Source organism: Hibiscus syriacus, unplaced genomic scaffold, assembly GCF_006381635.1.
Source record: "Hibiscus syriacus cultivar Baekdansim isolate YM2019G1 unplaced genomic scaffold, ASM638163v2 tig00116971_pilon, whole genome shotgun sequence".
NCBI classification, from domain to species: Eukaryota; Viridiplantae; Streptophyta; class Magnoliopsida; order Malvales; family Malvaceae; genus Hibiscus; species Hibiscus syriacus.
The window spans coordinates 2,390,470-2,409,703 of record NW_024063495.1 but is presented as its reverse complement, the minus strand read 5'-3'; positions in this window follow the sequence as shown (position 1 = coordinate 2,409,703).

Genomic DNA, 19,234 nt, shown 5'->3' with positions numbered 1-19,234 from the left:
ATGGCTCACCGTCCTCTGTTAAAAGGCAGTATACAACATTTCCTTCTATAACATAATCTGAGTGCCAATTGGACCATCTTCTCACACGATCTGATTGACGAGTTGTTGGAGCTTCAGAACTCTCTGGTTCTTTTTCATCATGTACTAGTTCTGCTTCAAACAAATATCCTTGTTCAAGCTCATTTTCCATATGTATTTGTGTAGTCTCTGACTTTTCAGTGCTATCATCGTCTTCTTTTCTTTGTAGTTTATCTTCTACAAAGATAGCATCCATGCTAATGATCACTTTACGGGCAGTGGGATCCTACAAGCGATACCCCTTTACTCCATCAGCATATCCTAAGAATTTGCATTTCCTGGATTTTGGATCCAGTTTTGAAATTTCTTGGGAGTTGTACATCACGTACACTATTCTTCCAAACACATGGAGGTTTGAATAATCAGCTGGTTTTCCATTCCACATCTCCATTGGTATCTTCAGCTCTATTGCAGTTGATGGAGCTCGATTCACCAAATAACAAGCGGTATTGACTGCTTCTGCCCAGAATGATTTTTCTAGGCCTGCAACCCTCAGCGTTACTCTTGTTCTTTCTAATAAGGTTCTATTCATCCGCTCTGCCACTCCATTTTGTTGAGGAGTGTTCGCCACTGTAAATTGTCTTTTGATGCCTTCTTTCCTGCAAAAGTCATCAAATTCTTTGCTTGTGTATTCTCCTCCATTATCTGTTCTGAAACACTTGATCTTATTTCCAAAATCAAGTTTCATCCGTGCTTTGAAGTTTTTGAAAGTTAAAAATACGTCTGACTTCCTTTTAATAGGGTACACCCAACATCTCCTGGAGTAGTTATCAATAAATGAGATAAAGTATTTTGCTCTGCCTAGGGATGTAACTGGTGCTTTCCATACGTCAGAGTGAACCAATTCTAGAATAATTTTTCCTCTAGAATTTGATGTGTTGAATTTCAACCGGTACTGCTTACTTGTTATACAATGCTCACACAAAGTAAGTGACACCTTTGTTAAGCCTGGAAGTAGCTTTTTCTCTACAAGGACTTTCATTCCTTGTTCTGACATGTGTCCAAGTTTCTGTTGCCATAGCATTGCAGAATCTGAACTACATGAGGTAACAAAGGCTTCTTCTTATATCAAAGTTTCTCTCTTCAGCATGTACAAGTTTGTTGCTATCTTTTCGCCTTTCAACACCACAAGCGCTCCACGAAACACCTTCATGATTCCTTTTCGTGTTTCAATCTTGCTTGCATTATTATCCAACAATCCGTAGGATAAAAAATTTTCTTCAGGCCTTTCACGTGTCGCACATCTCAAACAACTTTAATTGTTCCATCATACATCTTCAATTTGATGGTTCCCACGCCAATGATCTCTAAGGCATGATCATTGCAACTATACACAGATCCTCCTGAGACAGGTTCATACTGATGGAACCATTCTCTTCTTGAGGTCATGTGATATGTTTCTCTCGAATCAATGAGCCATATATCTGCAAATCTTTTTCTGCCTTCCACAGTGGTTGACGCTTCACAACATAGAGCATCTCCATCATCTGAAGTGTTTGTGGTATTGCCTTATGGATTGGAGTTTTTATTTAGACTCCAACAATCCTTCTTCAAGTGACCCTTCTTTCCACATTTGTAGCACTTTAAATTCTTCTTGCTCCTCAAATTTGATCTACCATGTTTATGACTGATGCTTTGGCCACGTTCTGTTGATCTCCCTCTCATAGTTGTCAACGATTCTGCTTGTTGCAGATTTACTTGTCTATCTTCCTTGTTCTTGCACCGATTTTCTTCTTGTAGAACAACAGCTGCAACGTCAACGAAGACTAGACTGGTTACATTACTGTTTGTCAAGTTGATGATGAGTTGATCATACGAATCTGATAGACTTTGAAGTAGAAGTTCAGCACGTTCTTGTTCTCCTATTTTACAGCGTAAGGATGTAAGATGACAAAAATAAAGTGTTCAGTGTATTTAAGTGCTCATTCATTGAAGTAGATTCTGGCATACGGAGAGTGTACAATTTTCTCTTGAGGAAAATTTTATTGTGCAGCGATGTGGCCTCGTACAATTTGGTGAGATGATCCCATATCTCCTTAGCTGTCTTCTTTTCCTCGATGCTTGACAATACTTCATCTGCTAATGCTAGATGAAAGTTTGCCATAGAATTCCCGTCCATTTAGATCTTTGTTGTCATATGTGAAATCCACTAGCCTTTCACTGATAGCTTCTAGACAACCGTCTTTCCTCAAGATGGCCTTCATCTTCAATTTCCACAATGAGAAATTTCTCCCATTGAATTTTTCAATATCAAATTTCATTGTCATAGCTCCCACTATTTCACTATCGTGAATAGTTCTCTGGAACCTTCAAAGAATGGGTAATAACTTCTTATTTTCTTATGTTTGAGGATCCACCTTTTGGTGGCAACCACAAAGACAATAAGCAGATATTACACACTATAATATGGCTCGGATACTAATTGTTGCGGAAGACGGTTATCGGATAGAGCAAAATCGTAATTAATAATTTGAGAAAATAAAAATGAAGATAAAATAGACATAAAATTTACGTGAAAAAACCCTAAATAATATAGGGTAAAAACCACGGGTAATTGTAGAAGAATTCACTATGAGAAAATAGGAATTATAACTTCTCTCGATCTACTAAGGAGAAAACAATGATAATTCTCTCTTGATAAAAAGGAGAAAACAACTCTAAAGAGACTCTCTAAATTCTCTAGTACTGGAAGAAAGCTAGAATGCTTTGGGATGGTTTTGAAGCTAAATGAGCTAGGGTATTTATAGTTGAAGCTTAAGGACTAATTTGTAAATACCCTAAATGACAATGACTAAATTATGATTTAACATTTTCCAAATTCAACAATTGTTGCTGGCATCGAAAGCAATTGTTGAACAATTGTTGCTGCCACCGAAAGTAATTGTTGAACAATTGTTGCTGTCATCGAAAGTTTCTTTAACTTTTAATAATTGTAGGCTTGACTTTTAACAAAAATTACTTTAATTGAATTTTGTCGAAACGATTTTTAAAGGCGGGGAAGCGAGATTTTGAAAACCACATCATTTTTAATTATTCTCTTAAGATTACAATTTTTAATTAAAACAGTGTGATTTTAGAAAACCTCTCGTTTCAAAAATTTGGGAATTCATTCACGATAAAAATACGGGTTCGAAGAGTCGCCACCAATTTTTGATTAAGGTGTGATTGGGCACCCAAAAACATTCTGTCATTTTAAATAAAAATCAATTTTAATTATAACGACAATATGTGGTATGCGTTACCAAAGAGTGAGTTCGGGAGTCGATTACGCGTGGGGAAGGATTAGCACCCCCAAAACGCCCTAAATTGGTACCTCATCGATTAATTAATGTCTTTGCAATGAACTTTATAAATTCAATTTTAATTTAATTTATGATCCCAACAAATAACAGCACACAAATTTCACCATATTCAAAAGCAACAAGATTGATTAAGTTAAAATTTATCCAACCTTTAGAAAGATAAAGAATGTTCGATTATTTAAAAATGACGAGATCAGATCTTAAATGGTTATAATAACCTTTTCTCGATAAATTTAAATAGCCGAACATTTCTTTTTCTTCAATTTCCAAATTTTAAAGTGATAAATCCATTTCTTAGGTGTCACTGATGGGATAAAATTTTATTTTCAAATCGTTAAAAGCATCTCTCGAATGCGTTATGACAACCCACTTAAAATGATTTTAAATTAAAAGGGTATTACCCTTAATCCAATTATATAATAATGTCAAGTTATGCAAATGAGGGCATCATGCATATTATGAAAAAAGGATGTCACACCAAAATATTTTAATACCACAAATTATATACATTATAACTTTAAGGAATATATTGATATGTAATAGACAAATATGATTTAAGTACAACAAACAGAAACATAACACCTAAAATTATACACTTTAGAAAATAAATGTGCTTATTAACATAGGGACTAACTAATATTTAAGAAAAAGTTTATTATCTTAATTACAAGCAAAATAATGATTAAAATTAAAATGCAATTATTACCAAGTTGAACAAATACTAAATTAAAACAGAACACTGATAATAAGGAATGATAGTGAATTAAATCCTAAACACATAAGTTGGACTAAAAAGAAACATACAACAATTTAGAGATTAAATGTCTAAACAACGGAAATTAAATAAACAAGCATTTAGGACTAAGATTAAATACGCATTAAATACAAAGACTAAATTAAAAGCATAGAAAACTCGAACTGAGGTCTAAAATGTAACATGCAAAACATGAAGGTCAAATGTTTAAAACAGCGAAAAATCAACTACAACAGACTAAAATAAAAGAAATCGAAACAACAGACCAGAAATATAAACAACACAAAATGTAAATTAACCGACGAACTAAACTAAAATAAACATTCTGAAATTTAAGATTCGAATACATGAAGTTGTGAGAAATTTAAAACAATATAGCCCATACTAAAATGCAACAAACATAAAAATTAAGAACTAAATTCGAAGATTACGCAACATTGAAGTAGGGATTAAAACAAAATAACTGAGAACTGCAGGGGGCCGCGGTGTGGTTAAACCTATCCTAGGCATGGGTTCTAAACGGCACCGTTTTGGAGACTGGATATATTAGGTATCTTAGGTTTAGTTTTTAACCTAGCTTCATTCTATTCCCTCAATCTTAAACAAACAGACCCCCCCCCCCCGTTGTTTTCTCTCTGCCTCTCTTTACCTTCTTTATTTCCTTCCTCTCAACCCTAAACGAACCAAAGCCCACCGCTCTCTGTTAGCCCCACTATACAATGGCCATTGTGGCCTTCGACTAAGAAGCTTCAAACCCCGATGAAGCCCTCCTCTCCTTTCTAGTCTCTCAATGAAACAAAGACCCCCAAAACCTAGGATCTAAAAGAGTTATGAACCCCTTAAAACTAAACCACTGACCACCGTATGTTCAAGGACTCTGATTAGGAGTCAAACCGCTAATCCAAACCAAACCCTCGTCACGACCTAAACCTCCAGAAACCCAAAGTCCAAAATCTAAACAAACATGCGAGACTGGAAAATGACAACAGGTTTACCTTTTCACAGACGAGGTATGGGTCCCTAGCCAAGGCGATGAAGACTCCTAGATGGTAAAGATGAGCTTCTGTTATGGGTTTTTCCCACGGGTTCTTTGGTGACTCGATGCTTTTTTACTTCGTTGTTTTGGTTGCTAGAATGAGTGGTAGACTCTTTTGTGTTAACTGGTTGCTAATTGATTTTTGCTCGAACGGGTTGTTTGGCTATTGCTAATGTTTTCATTTTTTTGCTTCCATTTTCGTCCTTAACTCTCCTTTCTCCCCCCTTTTTTTGTTCACCCGTTATTTCTAGTTGATAGACTTCTTTTCCAGTTTCATTCTTTTCTGTTTCTGCTCTCGTTTGGTGTGTTTGCAGGGCAATGGAGCGAGCAGGTCACGGGCGGTAGCAGTGGGGAGACGAGCTGTTGTTCGGTTGGGCATGCGTGATATGGCAGCAGGGTTGGCTTCACGTGAGTCTGCAGCTGGCTTGGGAATCATGGAGAGTTGGGAACCGTTGGATCTTGAAGCCAGATCCAACGGAGGAGGCTCAGCGGCGCATGGAAGATGGTGATAAGAAAACCCTAACAGGCCTAGGGTTTCCTCAAGCGGGCTGTAGCACTGGGCTGTCGAATTTGGCCTTGCTTGGTTCAGTTTCGGGGCCTGTTATAACCTCTTTTTTCCTTAAATTCGGGCCTTTTAAAATCAAATAACATGTTTTGTGTATTTTTTAATTTTTTTTAATTGTTTAATTACTTAGCTATATATATATATATTAATAACTACAAAATACCAAACTTATAATAATAACCAAAATTATAATAAAAATAACAATAATAATAAAACCCGATTAAATGCAAATAACACCCAGACAAATCAAGCATCTACAGCTACCCCTATCTGTTCATTATCGTAGAACGAGAATAGAGCAAAGATCAATAGATGGTCAAATTTGTCCAGTCGTTAAAAATTCAAAAAGGTAAATCCGCTTCACTACAACTTTAGGATAAGTGAGACTTGAAAAATCTTCGGAAAGCATGTCCGCTCGCTATTCTTTTAGAGAGTATAGGACTTGATCAACCTTCGATCAGCGGGTTCGCTCCCTATTTTTCAGGGTGTATGGAACTCGCACAATCTTCAACTAACGTCTCTGCTCTGTATTCTTCAGAGAGTATAAGACTCGAACAATCTTCAACAATCGTGTCTGCTCCCTATTCCTTCAGAGAGTATAAGACTCGAACAATCTTCAACAATCGTGTCTGCTCCATATTCCTTCAGAGAGTATAACACTCGAACAATCTTCAACAATCGTGTCTGCTCCCTATTCCTTCAGAGAGTATAAGACTCGAACAATCTTCAATAATCGTGTCTGCTCCCTATTCCTTCAGAGAGTATAAGACTCGAACAATCTTCAACAATCGTGTTTGCTCCCTATTTCTTCAGAGAGTATGAGACTCGAACAATCTTCAATAATCGTGTCTACTCCCTATTTTTTCAGAGAGTATAAGACTCGAATAATCTTTAACAATCGTGTCTGCTCCCTATTTTTTCAGAGTATAAGACTCGAACAATCTTCAACATCGTGTCTGCTCCCTATTTCTTCAGAGAGTATGAGACTCGAATAATCTTCTGTAAACGGGCTTGCTCCCTCTTTCTTTCAGGAAGTATAGAACTCGAATAATCTTCAATAATCGTGTATGCTCCCTATTTTTTCAGAAAGTATAAGACTCGAACAATCTTCAACATCATATCTGTTCCCTATTTCTTCAGAGAGTATGAGACTCGAATAATCTTCAATAATCGTGTCTGCTCCCTATTTTTTTAGAGAGTATAAGACTCGAATAATCTTCAACAATCGTGTCTACTCTCTATTCATTCAGAGAGTATAAGACTCGAATAATCTTCAATAATCGTGTCTGCTCCCTATTCCTTCAGAGAGTATAAGACTCGAATAATCTTCAATAATCGTGTCTGCTCCCTATTCCTTCAGAGAGTATAAGACTCGAACAATCTTCAATAATCGCGTCTGCTCTCTATTTATTCAGAGAGTATAAGACTCGAACAATCTTCTTCCTACAGGTTCGCTCACTCTTTCTTTAGGGAGTATGGAACTCGAATAATCTTATGCGAATGGGTTCGCTTCCTCTTTCTTTCAGGAAGTATAGAACTCGGATAATCTTCTACAAACGGGTTTGCTCCCTCTTTCTTTCAGGAAGTATGGAACTCGAACATCTTCTTCTTACGGGTTCACTCCCTCTTTCTTCAGGAAGTATAGAACTCGAACATCTTCTTTTTACGGGTTTGCTCCTTCTTTCTCTAGGGAGTAGGGAACTCGAACATCTTCTTCTTATGGGTTCGTTCCCTCTTTCTCTAGGGAGTATAGAACTCGAACATCTTCAAACGGGTTCGCTCCCTCTTTCTTTAAGGAGTATGGAACTAGAATAATCTTCTTTGCTTCACTACTTTCTTGTGAATGGTTAAGTTGGTTTGCTTCGAAGGTCAAACCTGAAAATCAAACGATACAATCATTTCTCTTGTGAGAGCTTGTCTCGCTACAACTAAATGCAAGAGTATTCCTTAACTTAGATGCCATTTAAACCTCTCCCTTCCTATGACCTTGAATCGGTTAATGACTCCTTGTGCACATTTATTTTTACTCAAACGATCGAATTCTTTGTACTCGATTTTTTTTACATATGATGATCTGATGGTTTGCTCCAACACTCTTCTGAGAAGGCTTAAAATGAATTACTTCACTACTCTTTAGTGAAGGCTTAAAATCGACTTGCTTCACTACTCTTCGGTAAAGGCTTAAGATTGATTTTGCTCCAATCTACTGCGTGCAAGTCACTTTAATCGATTGATTCCTTTCTTCATACACGAAAATCCTTGTTTTTCTTCTACACCTGATGGTCTTCACTTTAGAGTAATGCTTCTTATGCGGATTAGACCTTTCTGTTCTTCGGGGTATGCCTCTTTAGACGTAACTCCTTGCGTTTGAAGTTTGAAATCTTCCTTTCAATCGTCGGGATTTTAATATCCTACATCTTCCCTTTTCAATGGAAGATTTTTCAAAATCAAGTGCTTATGCATGAAACACTAATGCAATTAAATGTATCAGTGTAATGCATTTTCTTTTATACAAATGATATTTTCATGAATGCATAAATGTTGAATCAATCTTCACTTGGATCCAGAGTGGTGAGCTCGATCTTCTTCTACTTGATCATTCTTTCAAGGGTCTGCTTCAATTATTCGTGTAGCAACTCATAATTTCCAACTTGCATATTTGGAAAAGCTCTCTGATCTTCTTCTATCACCTTTGTCTTCTATCTTCATTTCGGAGAAAGTGTTTTCTCTCTCAACTTCTTGCTATGGTCAGAAACATGATTATGTAGCCCCATTTTCGGAGACTGTGTATATGACTGTGCCAAACCCCACAAAGATCAAAGGGAGAGATGGATCTATTCTGATTTGACTCTTGTAACATATCACAAGGAGACTCTATCCTAATTTTTCATGTCACCAAATCATTTCTCATTTTAACCTTGGAGTTGCATAAGAAAACCTTCATCTTGGGTAATGCATCATTGGTTCAGCACCCTGTTCACTAGTTGCGTGGCACTCAGAGTTTTCGTATGGTATTACAAGGATACCAAAACTCAGTGGAAATTAAAGTGGGATACCGGCTCGCCCACATTAATGTATATGAAACCACAATAGTAAAGCAACTGATGATGGACCAAATGATCATATACAGTAAACTCCACTGTCACTGGTTCATTATTTTCACTCCTCATACATTTTTATCCCATTGGAACTATTTGTCCAATTCAATGATCATTCCACAAGTCTTCATAGGCTTCCAAAGATGCCCCACATTAATACATCTAGCTGAAACATGACTTCACTAGTGCCCCAATAACTCAGATTGTAAAGCTCATTCTCAATGCCTTCTTGGTCTGAATCTTGTCATCTCAACACGATGTGGGTTCAGTCGTGCCCCAACATTGTCTTATATTGGTACGGGCCTTCAAAATGCCCCATCACCTCAAATTGTAAGGCTCATGCCTCCTCGATCTGAATCTTGTCATCTCAACCTGATGTGGGTTCAATCGTGGCCCAACATATCATAACTTGAATGTTCTCATTCTAGTGTCACTACACAGTAGTGTTGTCAAATAGTTTGAGGGCTTTTCTTCATGCTACTTAAGAAGTGATCAACCCTTCTAACACAATGTCTTGCATTTTCATTCGGGCTGAGATATGTGCCTCTTTCAAATATGGTGAGCATCTATTTCTTGATGGGTTACCGATGATAGCCTAAGAAAGTGTTCTTCATCTATTCTGATTTCTTAGACCATCTGCTTTACGATCACAGAATGCTTCATGTTCTGGCATCGCTTATTCTTCCTGACAGGTTACTGACAACGTCACAAGAAAATATTACAATTTCTTCTTTCATCCATTCTGATCTCTTAGACCGTCTGCTTCAAGGTCGCAGAATGCTTCATGTTTTAGCACTGCTTATTCTCTTTCTTCCAATAGAGGCATAATGAGCCTCACCAGCTGCAAGGACTTTTCACGTTTGAAACTTGTCCTGTTTGAAAATGTTTTTATCCCTTCTCTTATTTTTAGGGAATGTGAAAAATTTATGAATAAATTTCAAAAATGTTGTCATTTTCTTCAGACTCACAATCAATACAAATTGTAAAACAAGAGTTCAATGAATATCAAATAAGTCAAATTCTTTTAATCCTTCAAAAATTATATACATTTGAAAAGAGTAAAGATTTATGCTGGCAAAAGGCTTAGGCTAACTTGGGAAGGAAATGTGTTTCAGGTTAGCTTCTTGTATCCTTGATTCTGTCGTTTTATTGATCTGATAAGGCAACCATTTGCTTCTCTTCTAGAAATGTTCATTGGTTCTCAGTCTTCGTGAGCGCCTTTGGACTGTGGGATGCTTTATCAAGAGATGTATAAGATCACCCTTCTGTACAGTGGTTGACGATCTTTATGTTCAAGCAGCCTTCTCAGGTTTTCAACTCGAATTCTCCTTTGGTTTCAAGACGTCATCTAAAATTTTACGCCTTGAACCCTCCTTTTATTCTTCTTCCTATCATGCATTAAAGATTTTTTAAAAAATTATTTACAAATAAAATTAACCCTGAGGGGCGGAATGAAATCTGAAGATAGTCTATCCACTTAGAAATCCATGTATGATTAGAAGGGACTTTTCAGGCATGTAACGTAGGCTAGGGCTCACGATTATGAAAAAAGGATAAATAGGCCCAAAAATGTTTAAGGGTCATCAAACCAAGGATCAATTCGTTTTGCTGTCTTTGACCTTACTCTGCCTGATTTGAACATGCTCTTGCATATTCTATTCTTCTTTTTTCCTTCAATGTTTCACGATAGACTTGAGATGTTTGAACCGTTCGTCTTGAAGTTTTGGGTGAGTTTTCTTTCCTTCTTTTTGTTTCCATTTTTTTCATTTCCAATTTTTTTTCTTTTTTTTTACATTTCTCTTCTTTCTCTTCATGATGTCAACTCAATTTGATCTTAGAGCGCTTTGTATTTGGCCTGCCTCATGGTGTCATGAGTTGCTTCTGTAGCAAAATCCGGATTGATAATCTTCACTCGTGCAAGTTGATGTTCTTCACTTTTGCCCCCCAGTGTGGAGGGTGATCATTGGTTTGGGTTGAATCAGAAGGAAAATATTATAGGCTCAAAAGGGGAAAACAAGGAGTATATATATATATATATATATATATATATATATATATATATTTGAAGGGATAAATGAAACAAAGTCGTTCATCATCTCATACATGGAAGTCTTCGTAAAAGAGGTACCCTAGGGGGACATATATTCAGGATTAACCTTATTTACGTGAAAATAATATAATTAATGCATGATAGAATTATTTCAATGACTACATTTATTTCCTCTTCTTTTACGTGGTACTTGCATGTCTTTGATCTGTAACACTCCATCTTTTCTTTCTCACAGAAAAGGTCCTCGTCATGCTCTTAAGATTTATTGAGGCTGGGAAAGTGATGTCAATGTTTAGTCTCGGTGTTATTTTGGGTAAAAAACCCAACAACGGTTCTTTTGGCTTTAGACTGGACATGGAAGGTCTAATATTGCCTCTTGTCAAAAGCATATAATTAATGAAGTAGCAAAACAATCTTTAACTCACTTGATATTCAAATAATTACAAGATTAAAACTTGATTCATTGCTCATGACCTTTAGAAAATGACGTAAGTTCATTTTAAAAATCTTTTCAAAAAGTTTGAGAAAAATGGCAAAAACATGTTCAAACAAGATGTTGCAAATGACAAAATGTTTCTTGATGAACAAAATGATTTTTGCATAATTAGGAGCCACATTATTCTTCTGATGCAGTGGCGTTTAACTCAATCAGGTGTTATACATTTGGCCCTGGTGCCCCATTCGAGCTCTTCATCCATTGTTTCACCAATTCCTGAGTCAATGTCCCCTTTTCCACAAGCATCTCTATCTCCTTTAACATCGGCCTACCATTCCCCGTAGAATGCCCCAATACCCCTAAGTGAAAATCACATGCACTATCTCGGTCATAGCTGTGAGCAGAAGGGTCTGGTTTCACTTTCACTTGCCTTAGTGTAAGGTATTGACCTTTAACCAAATAGGGATACAAATATGAGATAGAAGCTTGGAACACTTTCAAAGTATTTTTCGATCTTGGGACTTTCTTCGTACGACTCGAGCACCCTGCTGCCCTTTTTTTATGACTGTGGGAGCTCTGGACGCGACATTCATTCACCTCATCAACTATTCCCTCTTGATTTCTCGAGCTTTTGGAAGTGACTTTCAAGTTTCCTTTGTTGATTGCATCTTCAATTAATTCTCCAGCCATCATAAGATCCTTGAAGCCATTCGTCGAATTTCCCAACATTAACTCAAAGAAAGGAGCTGGAAAAGAATCGTGACACATACATGATACTTCTTCTTTTAGCAAAGGAGGTTGAACTTGTGCTGCCACTGCTCTCCATCTTAGGGCATATTCTTTAAAGCTCTCAGTAGCTCCCATACTTATCCTCTGAAGGGCATGACGTTTTGGGGCTAAGCCTTTAACATATTGATATTGCCCCAGAAAAGCATTAACTAGGTTGACCCATGTCTTGATTTGCTCCTTGTCCAAGCGGTTATACCATACTACAGCTGGCCCAGCAAGACTATCATGGAAGTAATGAATCAACAGATTATCATTATTTAAGTACCCTTTCATCTTTCTGCAAAACATTTTCAGATGAATTAGAGGGCAACTGATGCCATCATATTTCTCAAAATTAGGCACCCTAAATTCATGTGGGATGACCAAATCAGGGACCAAATTGAGTTCTCTGGCTTCTAACTCCTTGTGAGTGGCATTAACAACCTTCATATTTTTAACGGCTTTATTCAACCACTTGAATTTGTTCTCATACTGCCCATAATTGACAAGACTCTTTCCTTGGTTTGAGTTAGATGCTCCAGGGAAAATTATCACTCTTGATGCATTAGTATGATAACATTGATTTCCTTTATCATTCATTTCCTCTCTATCAATGGCCTGCGGTGCCAGTACCTGGATCATTTGATTCGATGTGCCTTGCAGAGAACTCGATGCTTGATTCCTCATACCTTGTTGTAACCTGACCAACTGTTCTTGCAACTAATCTTGTGATTTCTTATGAGATTTCTCCATTGCTTCTATTTGTTTCTTCATGATTATGAGGAGTGGTATGAATGAATGATCTTATTATTATTGTCATATAATATCCCATAAGTTATTTTCATGTTTTCATAATTAATGCATGTAAAATACTTAAATAAATGAATGTAATGCATATGCAAATGCTAAATGCAAATGCAAAAGGTGTTAATTCTGAAAGTGACCACTATAGAGTAACCTTCATTTAGACAACAAGAATTCATTACACCATGTAGTCAAAATACAATTGTGATTCTTCGTCTCTTCATTTCCTTGAGTCATACTCTTCATGGAATCTGGCACTGCACCTCCAAAGTTGTCAACGTATCCTATCACCTTTGATGATGTCGCATGTCCTTAAATTGAATCTTGAGGTCTTCATCTTTACTTTCAATGCAAGACGGTCTTCATGTCTTTGTGAAGGGTCTTCTCGTCCTTGGTATTACTGCATCTATCTCCTGAGGGAACATCTTCGGCCTTCGCTCCTTTGAAAGAAATCTTCGATCAACTTCAAACTTCATTCCTCGGATGTCTTTCTTCATGGATCAGTCTTCAATCAGGTTCAAAATTCTTCATTCTTCGGATGTCCTTTATGAATCATTTGAATGTCTCTAGATCTCCCGATTTTGACTACATGGTTAAGAATTCCTTGCCTCATTATGACCAGCCTTCTTATTAGTCAATCATTTGCGAATTAACACCTTTAAATGGCATGAAGATGCAAATGCAATAAATCCAAAACAAAATAGACATAAAACAAAAAATGGGTTAGTACACATAATATAAACAACAAAATTATGAGTATCATAACAAATAAAACCTACCCTCACATGTTGACTACCCAATCATGCTTAGTAGATCTTACCTAACATGATATCTACCCCATGCTTTGTTATTCACAAAAAATCCTAACCACATGATATCTAATTCGCATGCTTGTTCGAGAAAATAAACCTAACCACATGATTTCTAGTTCGCATGCATTTATTTCAAAAAGCGAAAATAAATGACTAAAAACTTTTCCTTGTGTACCCTCCTCACGAGACTCTTAAGGTTTGGGTCAGGCTCGACCTAAAATTGGGCTCTATGTTCACTATATGTTGGGTTCGGTTCTAAAGCAATAGGTTCTTGAATTGTCCTTGTTGGTGCCCCCTTGGGCTGCCGAACCCTCAATCTTGGCCCATCACAGGCTTTTGGGACTGAGTTCAATTTCGAGGGAACACACCTCCTTATATCCATACGGAGGTGAATACCATCACGAGGACCATAAGGCGTGAGCTCCAGGAGTGATCCACTATCCCATGCGGAGGTGAAAACCACACGAGGGAGTAGTCTCTCACTCCTACTTAATTAGGACGAAGCGGGGTTTTAGCTCATGTTATGCAAATATAACTGTGCAGTGTGTGAGGAAAAGCGAAAATAAAACAACACATAATCACAAAACACTCAAAAGATCAACCCTTTTTCAACACATAATAAATCTGAAACCATTAACAAACAGATCAGTACAACTATTTATTAGTTAACCAAATTATGAACAAAAGATATTAAAGCCAAACAGGGGATCAAAAAACCAAATTAGAACGAATTTATAACTTTCAATTACAAAGACGATTAATTAATCGACTATAGGCCTGGCTCTCTAAAAAAAAGTCCCCAGCGGAGTCGCCAAGCTGTCGAAATGATTTTTAAAGGCGAGGAAGCAAGATTTTAAAACCGCATCATTTTTAATTATTCTCTTAAGATTACAATTTTTAATTAAAAACAATGTGATTTTAGAAAACCTCTCGTTTCAAAAATTTGGGAATTCATTCACGATAAAAATACAGGTTCGAAGAGTAGTTACCAATCTTTGATTAGGGTGTGATTGGGCACCCAAAAACATTCTGTCATTTCAAATAAAAATCAATTTTAATTAAAACGACAATATGTGGTATGCGTTACCAAAAAATGAGTTCGGGAGTCGATTATGCGTGGGGAAGGATTAGCACCCCCAAAGCGCCCTAAATTGATACCTCGTCGATTAATTAATGTCTTTGCAATGAACTTTATAAATTCAATTTTAATTTGATTTATGATCCCAACAAATAACAGCACACAAATTTCACCATATTCAAAAGCAACAAGATTGATTAAGTTAAAATTTATCCAGCCTTTAGAAAGATAAAGAATGTTCGATTATTTAAAAATGTCGATACCAGATCTTAAATGGTTATAACAACCTTTTCTCGATAAATTTAAATAGCCGAACATTTCTTTTTCTTCAATTTCCAAATTTTAAAGTGATAAATCCATTTCTTAGGTGTCACTGATGGGATACACTTTTATTTTCAAATCGTTAAAAGCATATCTCGAATGCGTTATGACAACCCACTTAAAACGATTTTAAATTAAAAAGGTATTACCCTTAATCCAATTATGTAATAATATCAAGTTATGCAAATGAGGGCATCATGCATATTATGCAAAAAGGATGTCACACCAAAATATTTTAATACCACAAATTATATAAATTATAACTTTAAGGTATATATTGATATGTAATACACAAATATGACTTAAGTACAACAAAAAAACATAACACCTCAAATTATACGCTTTAGAAAATAAATGTGCTTATTAACATAGGGACTAACTAATATTTAAGAAAAAGTTTATTATCTTAATTACAAGCAAAATAACGATTAAAATTAAAATGCAATTATTACCAAGTTGAACAAATACTAAATTAAAACAGAACACTGATAATAAGGACTGATAGTGAATTAAAACCTAAACACATAAGTTGGACTAAAAAGAAACATACAATAATTTAGAGATTAAATGTCTAAACAGCGGAAATTAAATAAACAAGCATTTAGGACTAAGATTAAATACGCATTAAATACAAAGACTAAATTAAAAGCATAGAAAACTCGAACTGAGGTCTAAAATGTAACATGCAAAACATGAAGGTCAAATGTTTAAAACAGCGAAAAATCAACTACAACAGACTAAAATAAAAGAAATCGAAACAACAAACCAGAAATATAAACAACACAAAATGTAAATTAACCGACGAACTGGACTAAAATAAACATTCTGAAATTTAAGATCCGAATACATGAAGTTGTGAGAAATTTAAAACAACATAGCCCATACTAAAATGCAACAAACATAAAAATTAAGAACCAAATTCGAAGATTACGCAACATTGAAGCAGGGACTAAAACAAAATAACTAAGAACTGCAGGGGGCCGCGGCGTGGTTAAACCTCTCCTAGGCACGGGTTCTAAACGGCACCGTTTTGGAGACTGTATATATTAGGTATCTTAGGTTTAGTTTTTAACCTAGTTTCATTCTATTCCCTCAATCTTAAACAAACAGACCCCCCCTCCCGTCGTTTTCTCTCTGCCCCTCTTTACCTTCTTTATTTCTTTCCTCTCAACCCTAAATGAACCAAAGCCCGCCATTCTCTGTTAGCCTCATTAGACCATGGTCACCGTAGCCTCCGACGAATGAGCTTCAAACCCCGATAAAACCCTCCTCTCTTTTCTAGGCTCTCACTGAAATAAAGACCCCCAAAACCTAGGATCTAACAGAGTTATGAACCCCTTAAAACTAAACCACTGACCACCGTAGGTTCAAGAACTCCGATGAGGAGTCAAACCGCTACTCCAAACCAAACCCTCGTCACGACCTAAACCTCCAGAAACCCAAAGTCCAAAATCTAAACAAACATGTGAGACTAGAAAATGACAACAGGTTTACCTTTTCAGAGATGAGGTATGGGTCCCTAGCCAAGGCGATGAAGACTCCTAGATGGTAAAGGTGAGCTTCTGTTCTGGGTTTTTCCCACGGGTTCTTTGGTGACTCGATGCTTTTTTACTTCGTTGTTTTGGTTGCTAGAATGGGTGGTAGACTCTTTTGTGTTAACTGGCTGCTGATTGATTTTTGCTCGAACGGGTTGTTTGGCTATTGCTAATGTTTTCATTTTTTTGCTACCATTTTCGTCCTTAACTATCATTCCTCCCCCTTTTTTGTGTTCACCCGTTATTTCTAATTGATAGACTTTTTTTCCAGTTTCGTTCTTTTCTGTTTTTGCTCTCATTTGGTGTGTTTGCAGGGCACTGGAGCGAGCAGGTCACGGGCGGTAACAGTGGAGAGACGTGCTGTTGTTCGGTTGGGCGTACGTGATCTGGCAGTAGGGTTGGCTTCACATGAGTCTGCAGCTGGCTTGGGAATCATGGAGAGCTGGGAACCGTTGGATCTTGAAGCCAGATCCAACGGAGGAGGCTCAGCGGCGCATGGAAGCTGGTGATAAGGAAACTCTAACAGGCTTAGGGTTTCCTCAAGCGGGATGTAGCACTGGGCTTTCGAATTTGGGCTTGCTTGGTTCAGTTTCGGGGCCTGTTGTAACCTCTTTTTTCCTTAAATTCGGGCCTATTAAAATCAAATAATATGTTTAGTGTATTTTTAAATTTTTTTTAATTGTTTAATTACTTAGCTATATATATATATTAATAACTACATAATACCAAACTTATAATAATAACCAAAATTATAATAACAATAATAATAAAACCCAATTAAATGCAAATAACACCCCCGACAAATCAAGCATCTACAAATTTAATATTCAATTAATGTAAAATCTCAAAAATACCCTTTTAACAAATCTTGAAAATTACCAAATGTTATTGTATTATTTTTCAATAAAATATTTCTCAGTCAAAGATGAACTTGGCTTTGACTTTTGAATTTGGTCACGCAATTTTTAAAAATTGCATTTTAGTCACTAAAATGTCATTGTTTCGGTCAAATTTGAAAAGTTGCACTGTTTTGAGCCAAATTTCTCTGATCTAAAATATGAAAATAATATTTCCAACCAACAAATTTTCGTAAAATTCTGGTTTGATCGAATATCTGATTTCAATACAGAACTTTACGACTTAATAGCTTTTAACACAAATCTCGTACCAAAAAATATGATTCCCACTAAAATCTATAATTTAATCCAAACTGTTCATTTAATAGCTAAAATATATAATTTTTAAAAATTACATTTTCAGTCGCTAAACTTTTCAAAGTTTATACTTTAGCCACTAAACTTTCAAAACTTATATTTTAATCATTAGACAAAATTTGGGGTATTACAATTATAGTTTAATTTAATTGTTTTATATTTATTTATTTATTTCTATTTTGAAAAATTAGATACTAAATATATTTTTACTATTTAATATGTGGATTCAAATTTTTATTTATATTAACCAAACAAGTTTTTAATTTTAAAAAAACTGAAAATAAAATCTATTTTCTAAAAATATAAACAGAAAATAAAAATATAAAATATTTTCTAGAATGAAACGAATCCTAAATTTTGTAAACGCTAATTTAACTTAGTATCTATATGGTGTGAATAGTTAACGAGCTTTTGATATTCAATTTGCATATTTTATGATTTTTCTGTTTATAACTCATTCAAATTCCGATTATTTATTATTTGATTTTAAAATTTACGGAGTTTTAAATTTTATATAAATCTTGATACTTATGTTTTTTTCGAGGTTATGATTTAATTTTGAATAATTTTTATATGATTAAAAATAACAAATAAAATATATTATTGACACTTGTGTTTTTTTAAAGTTAATTGATTTAAAAATAATTAATAATTTTGTGATTCAATAATTTAATTGATTTAATTTCTTAATTTTAAGATTCAACTAGAAGAAAAAAATGAAAGTTGTAATCGATTTCTTTTGAAAGTTTAAAAGTTTTATACACCCCTATAACAAATTAATGGGTAAAGTACACAAATGGTCCTCCGACTATAGGATATTGCTTTGTTGAGTTTTCTTATTATTAAAAGTTATGAAATGGTCCCCTGACTGTAGGGAGTAGCTTTTTTGAGTCCCTCGATTATTAAAGTTACAAAATGATCATCCAACTATTCATTATGTTCCAAATTTGTCCTTTTCTGTTGAAAAATTAACGGTCTTCTAAGTTGAACGTTAACATGATGACTGAGATATGATAGTCATTTGAGATTATGAGATCAAATTTTATCATATCTCGGTCAGCAAGTTATAGTCTAGCTCAGACTGTTGTTAATTTTTTAATAGAAAAGGACGAGTTTGGAACATAATAAATAGTCGATGATCATTTTGTAACTTTAAATAGTCAAATAACTCAACAAAGCAACTTCTTATAGTTGGGGGACCATTTGGGTACTTTATCCTAAATTAATGGTATATGCTAAAAAATACCTCTAATGTTTTATTAAATGGTAATTTTAGTTTATATTTTTAAGTATTTTGGTATATAATATTTTATTTTAGTTTATATTCTTTTTTTGTGGTATTTTGAAAGTAACGTTTCATTTTAGGATAAAAGGGTCTCTATT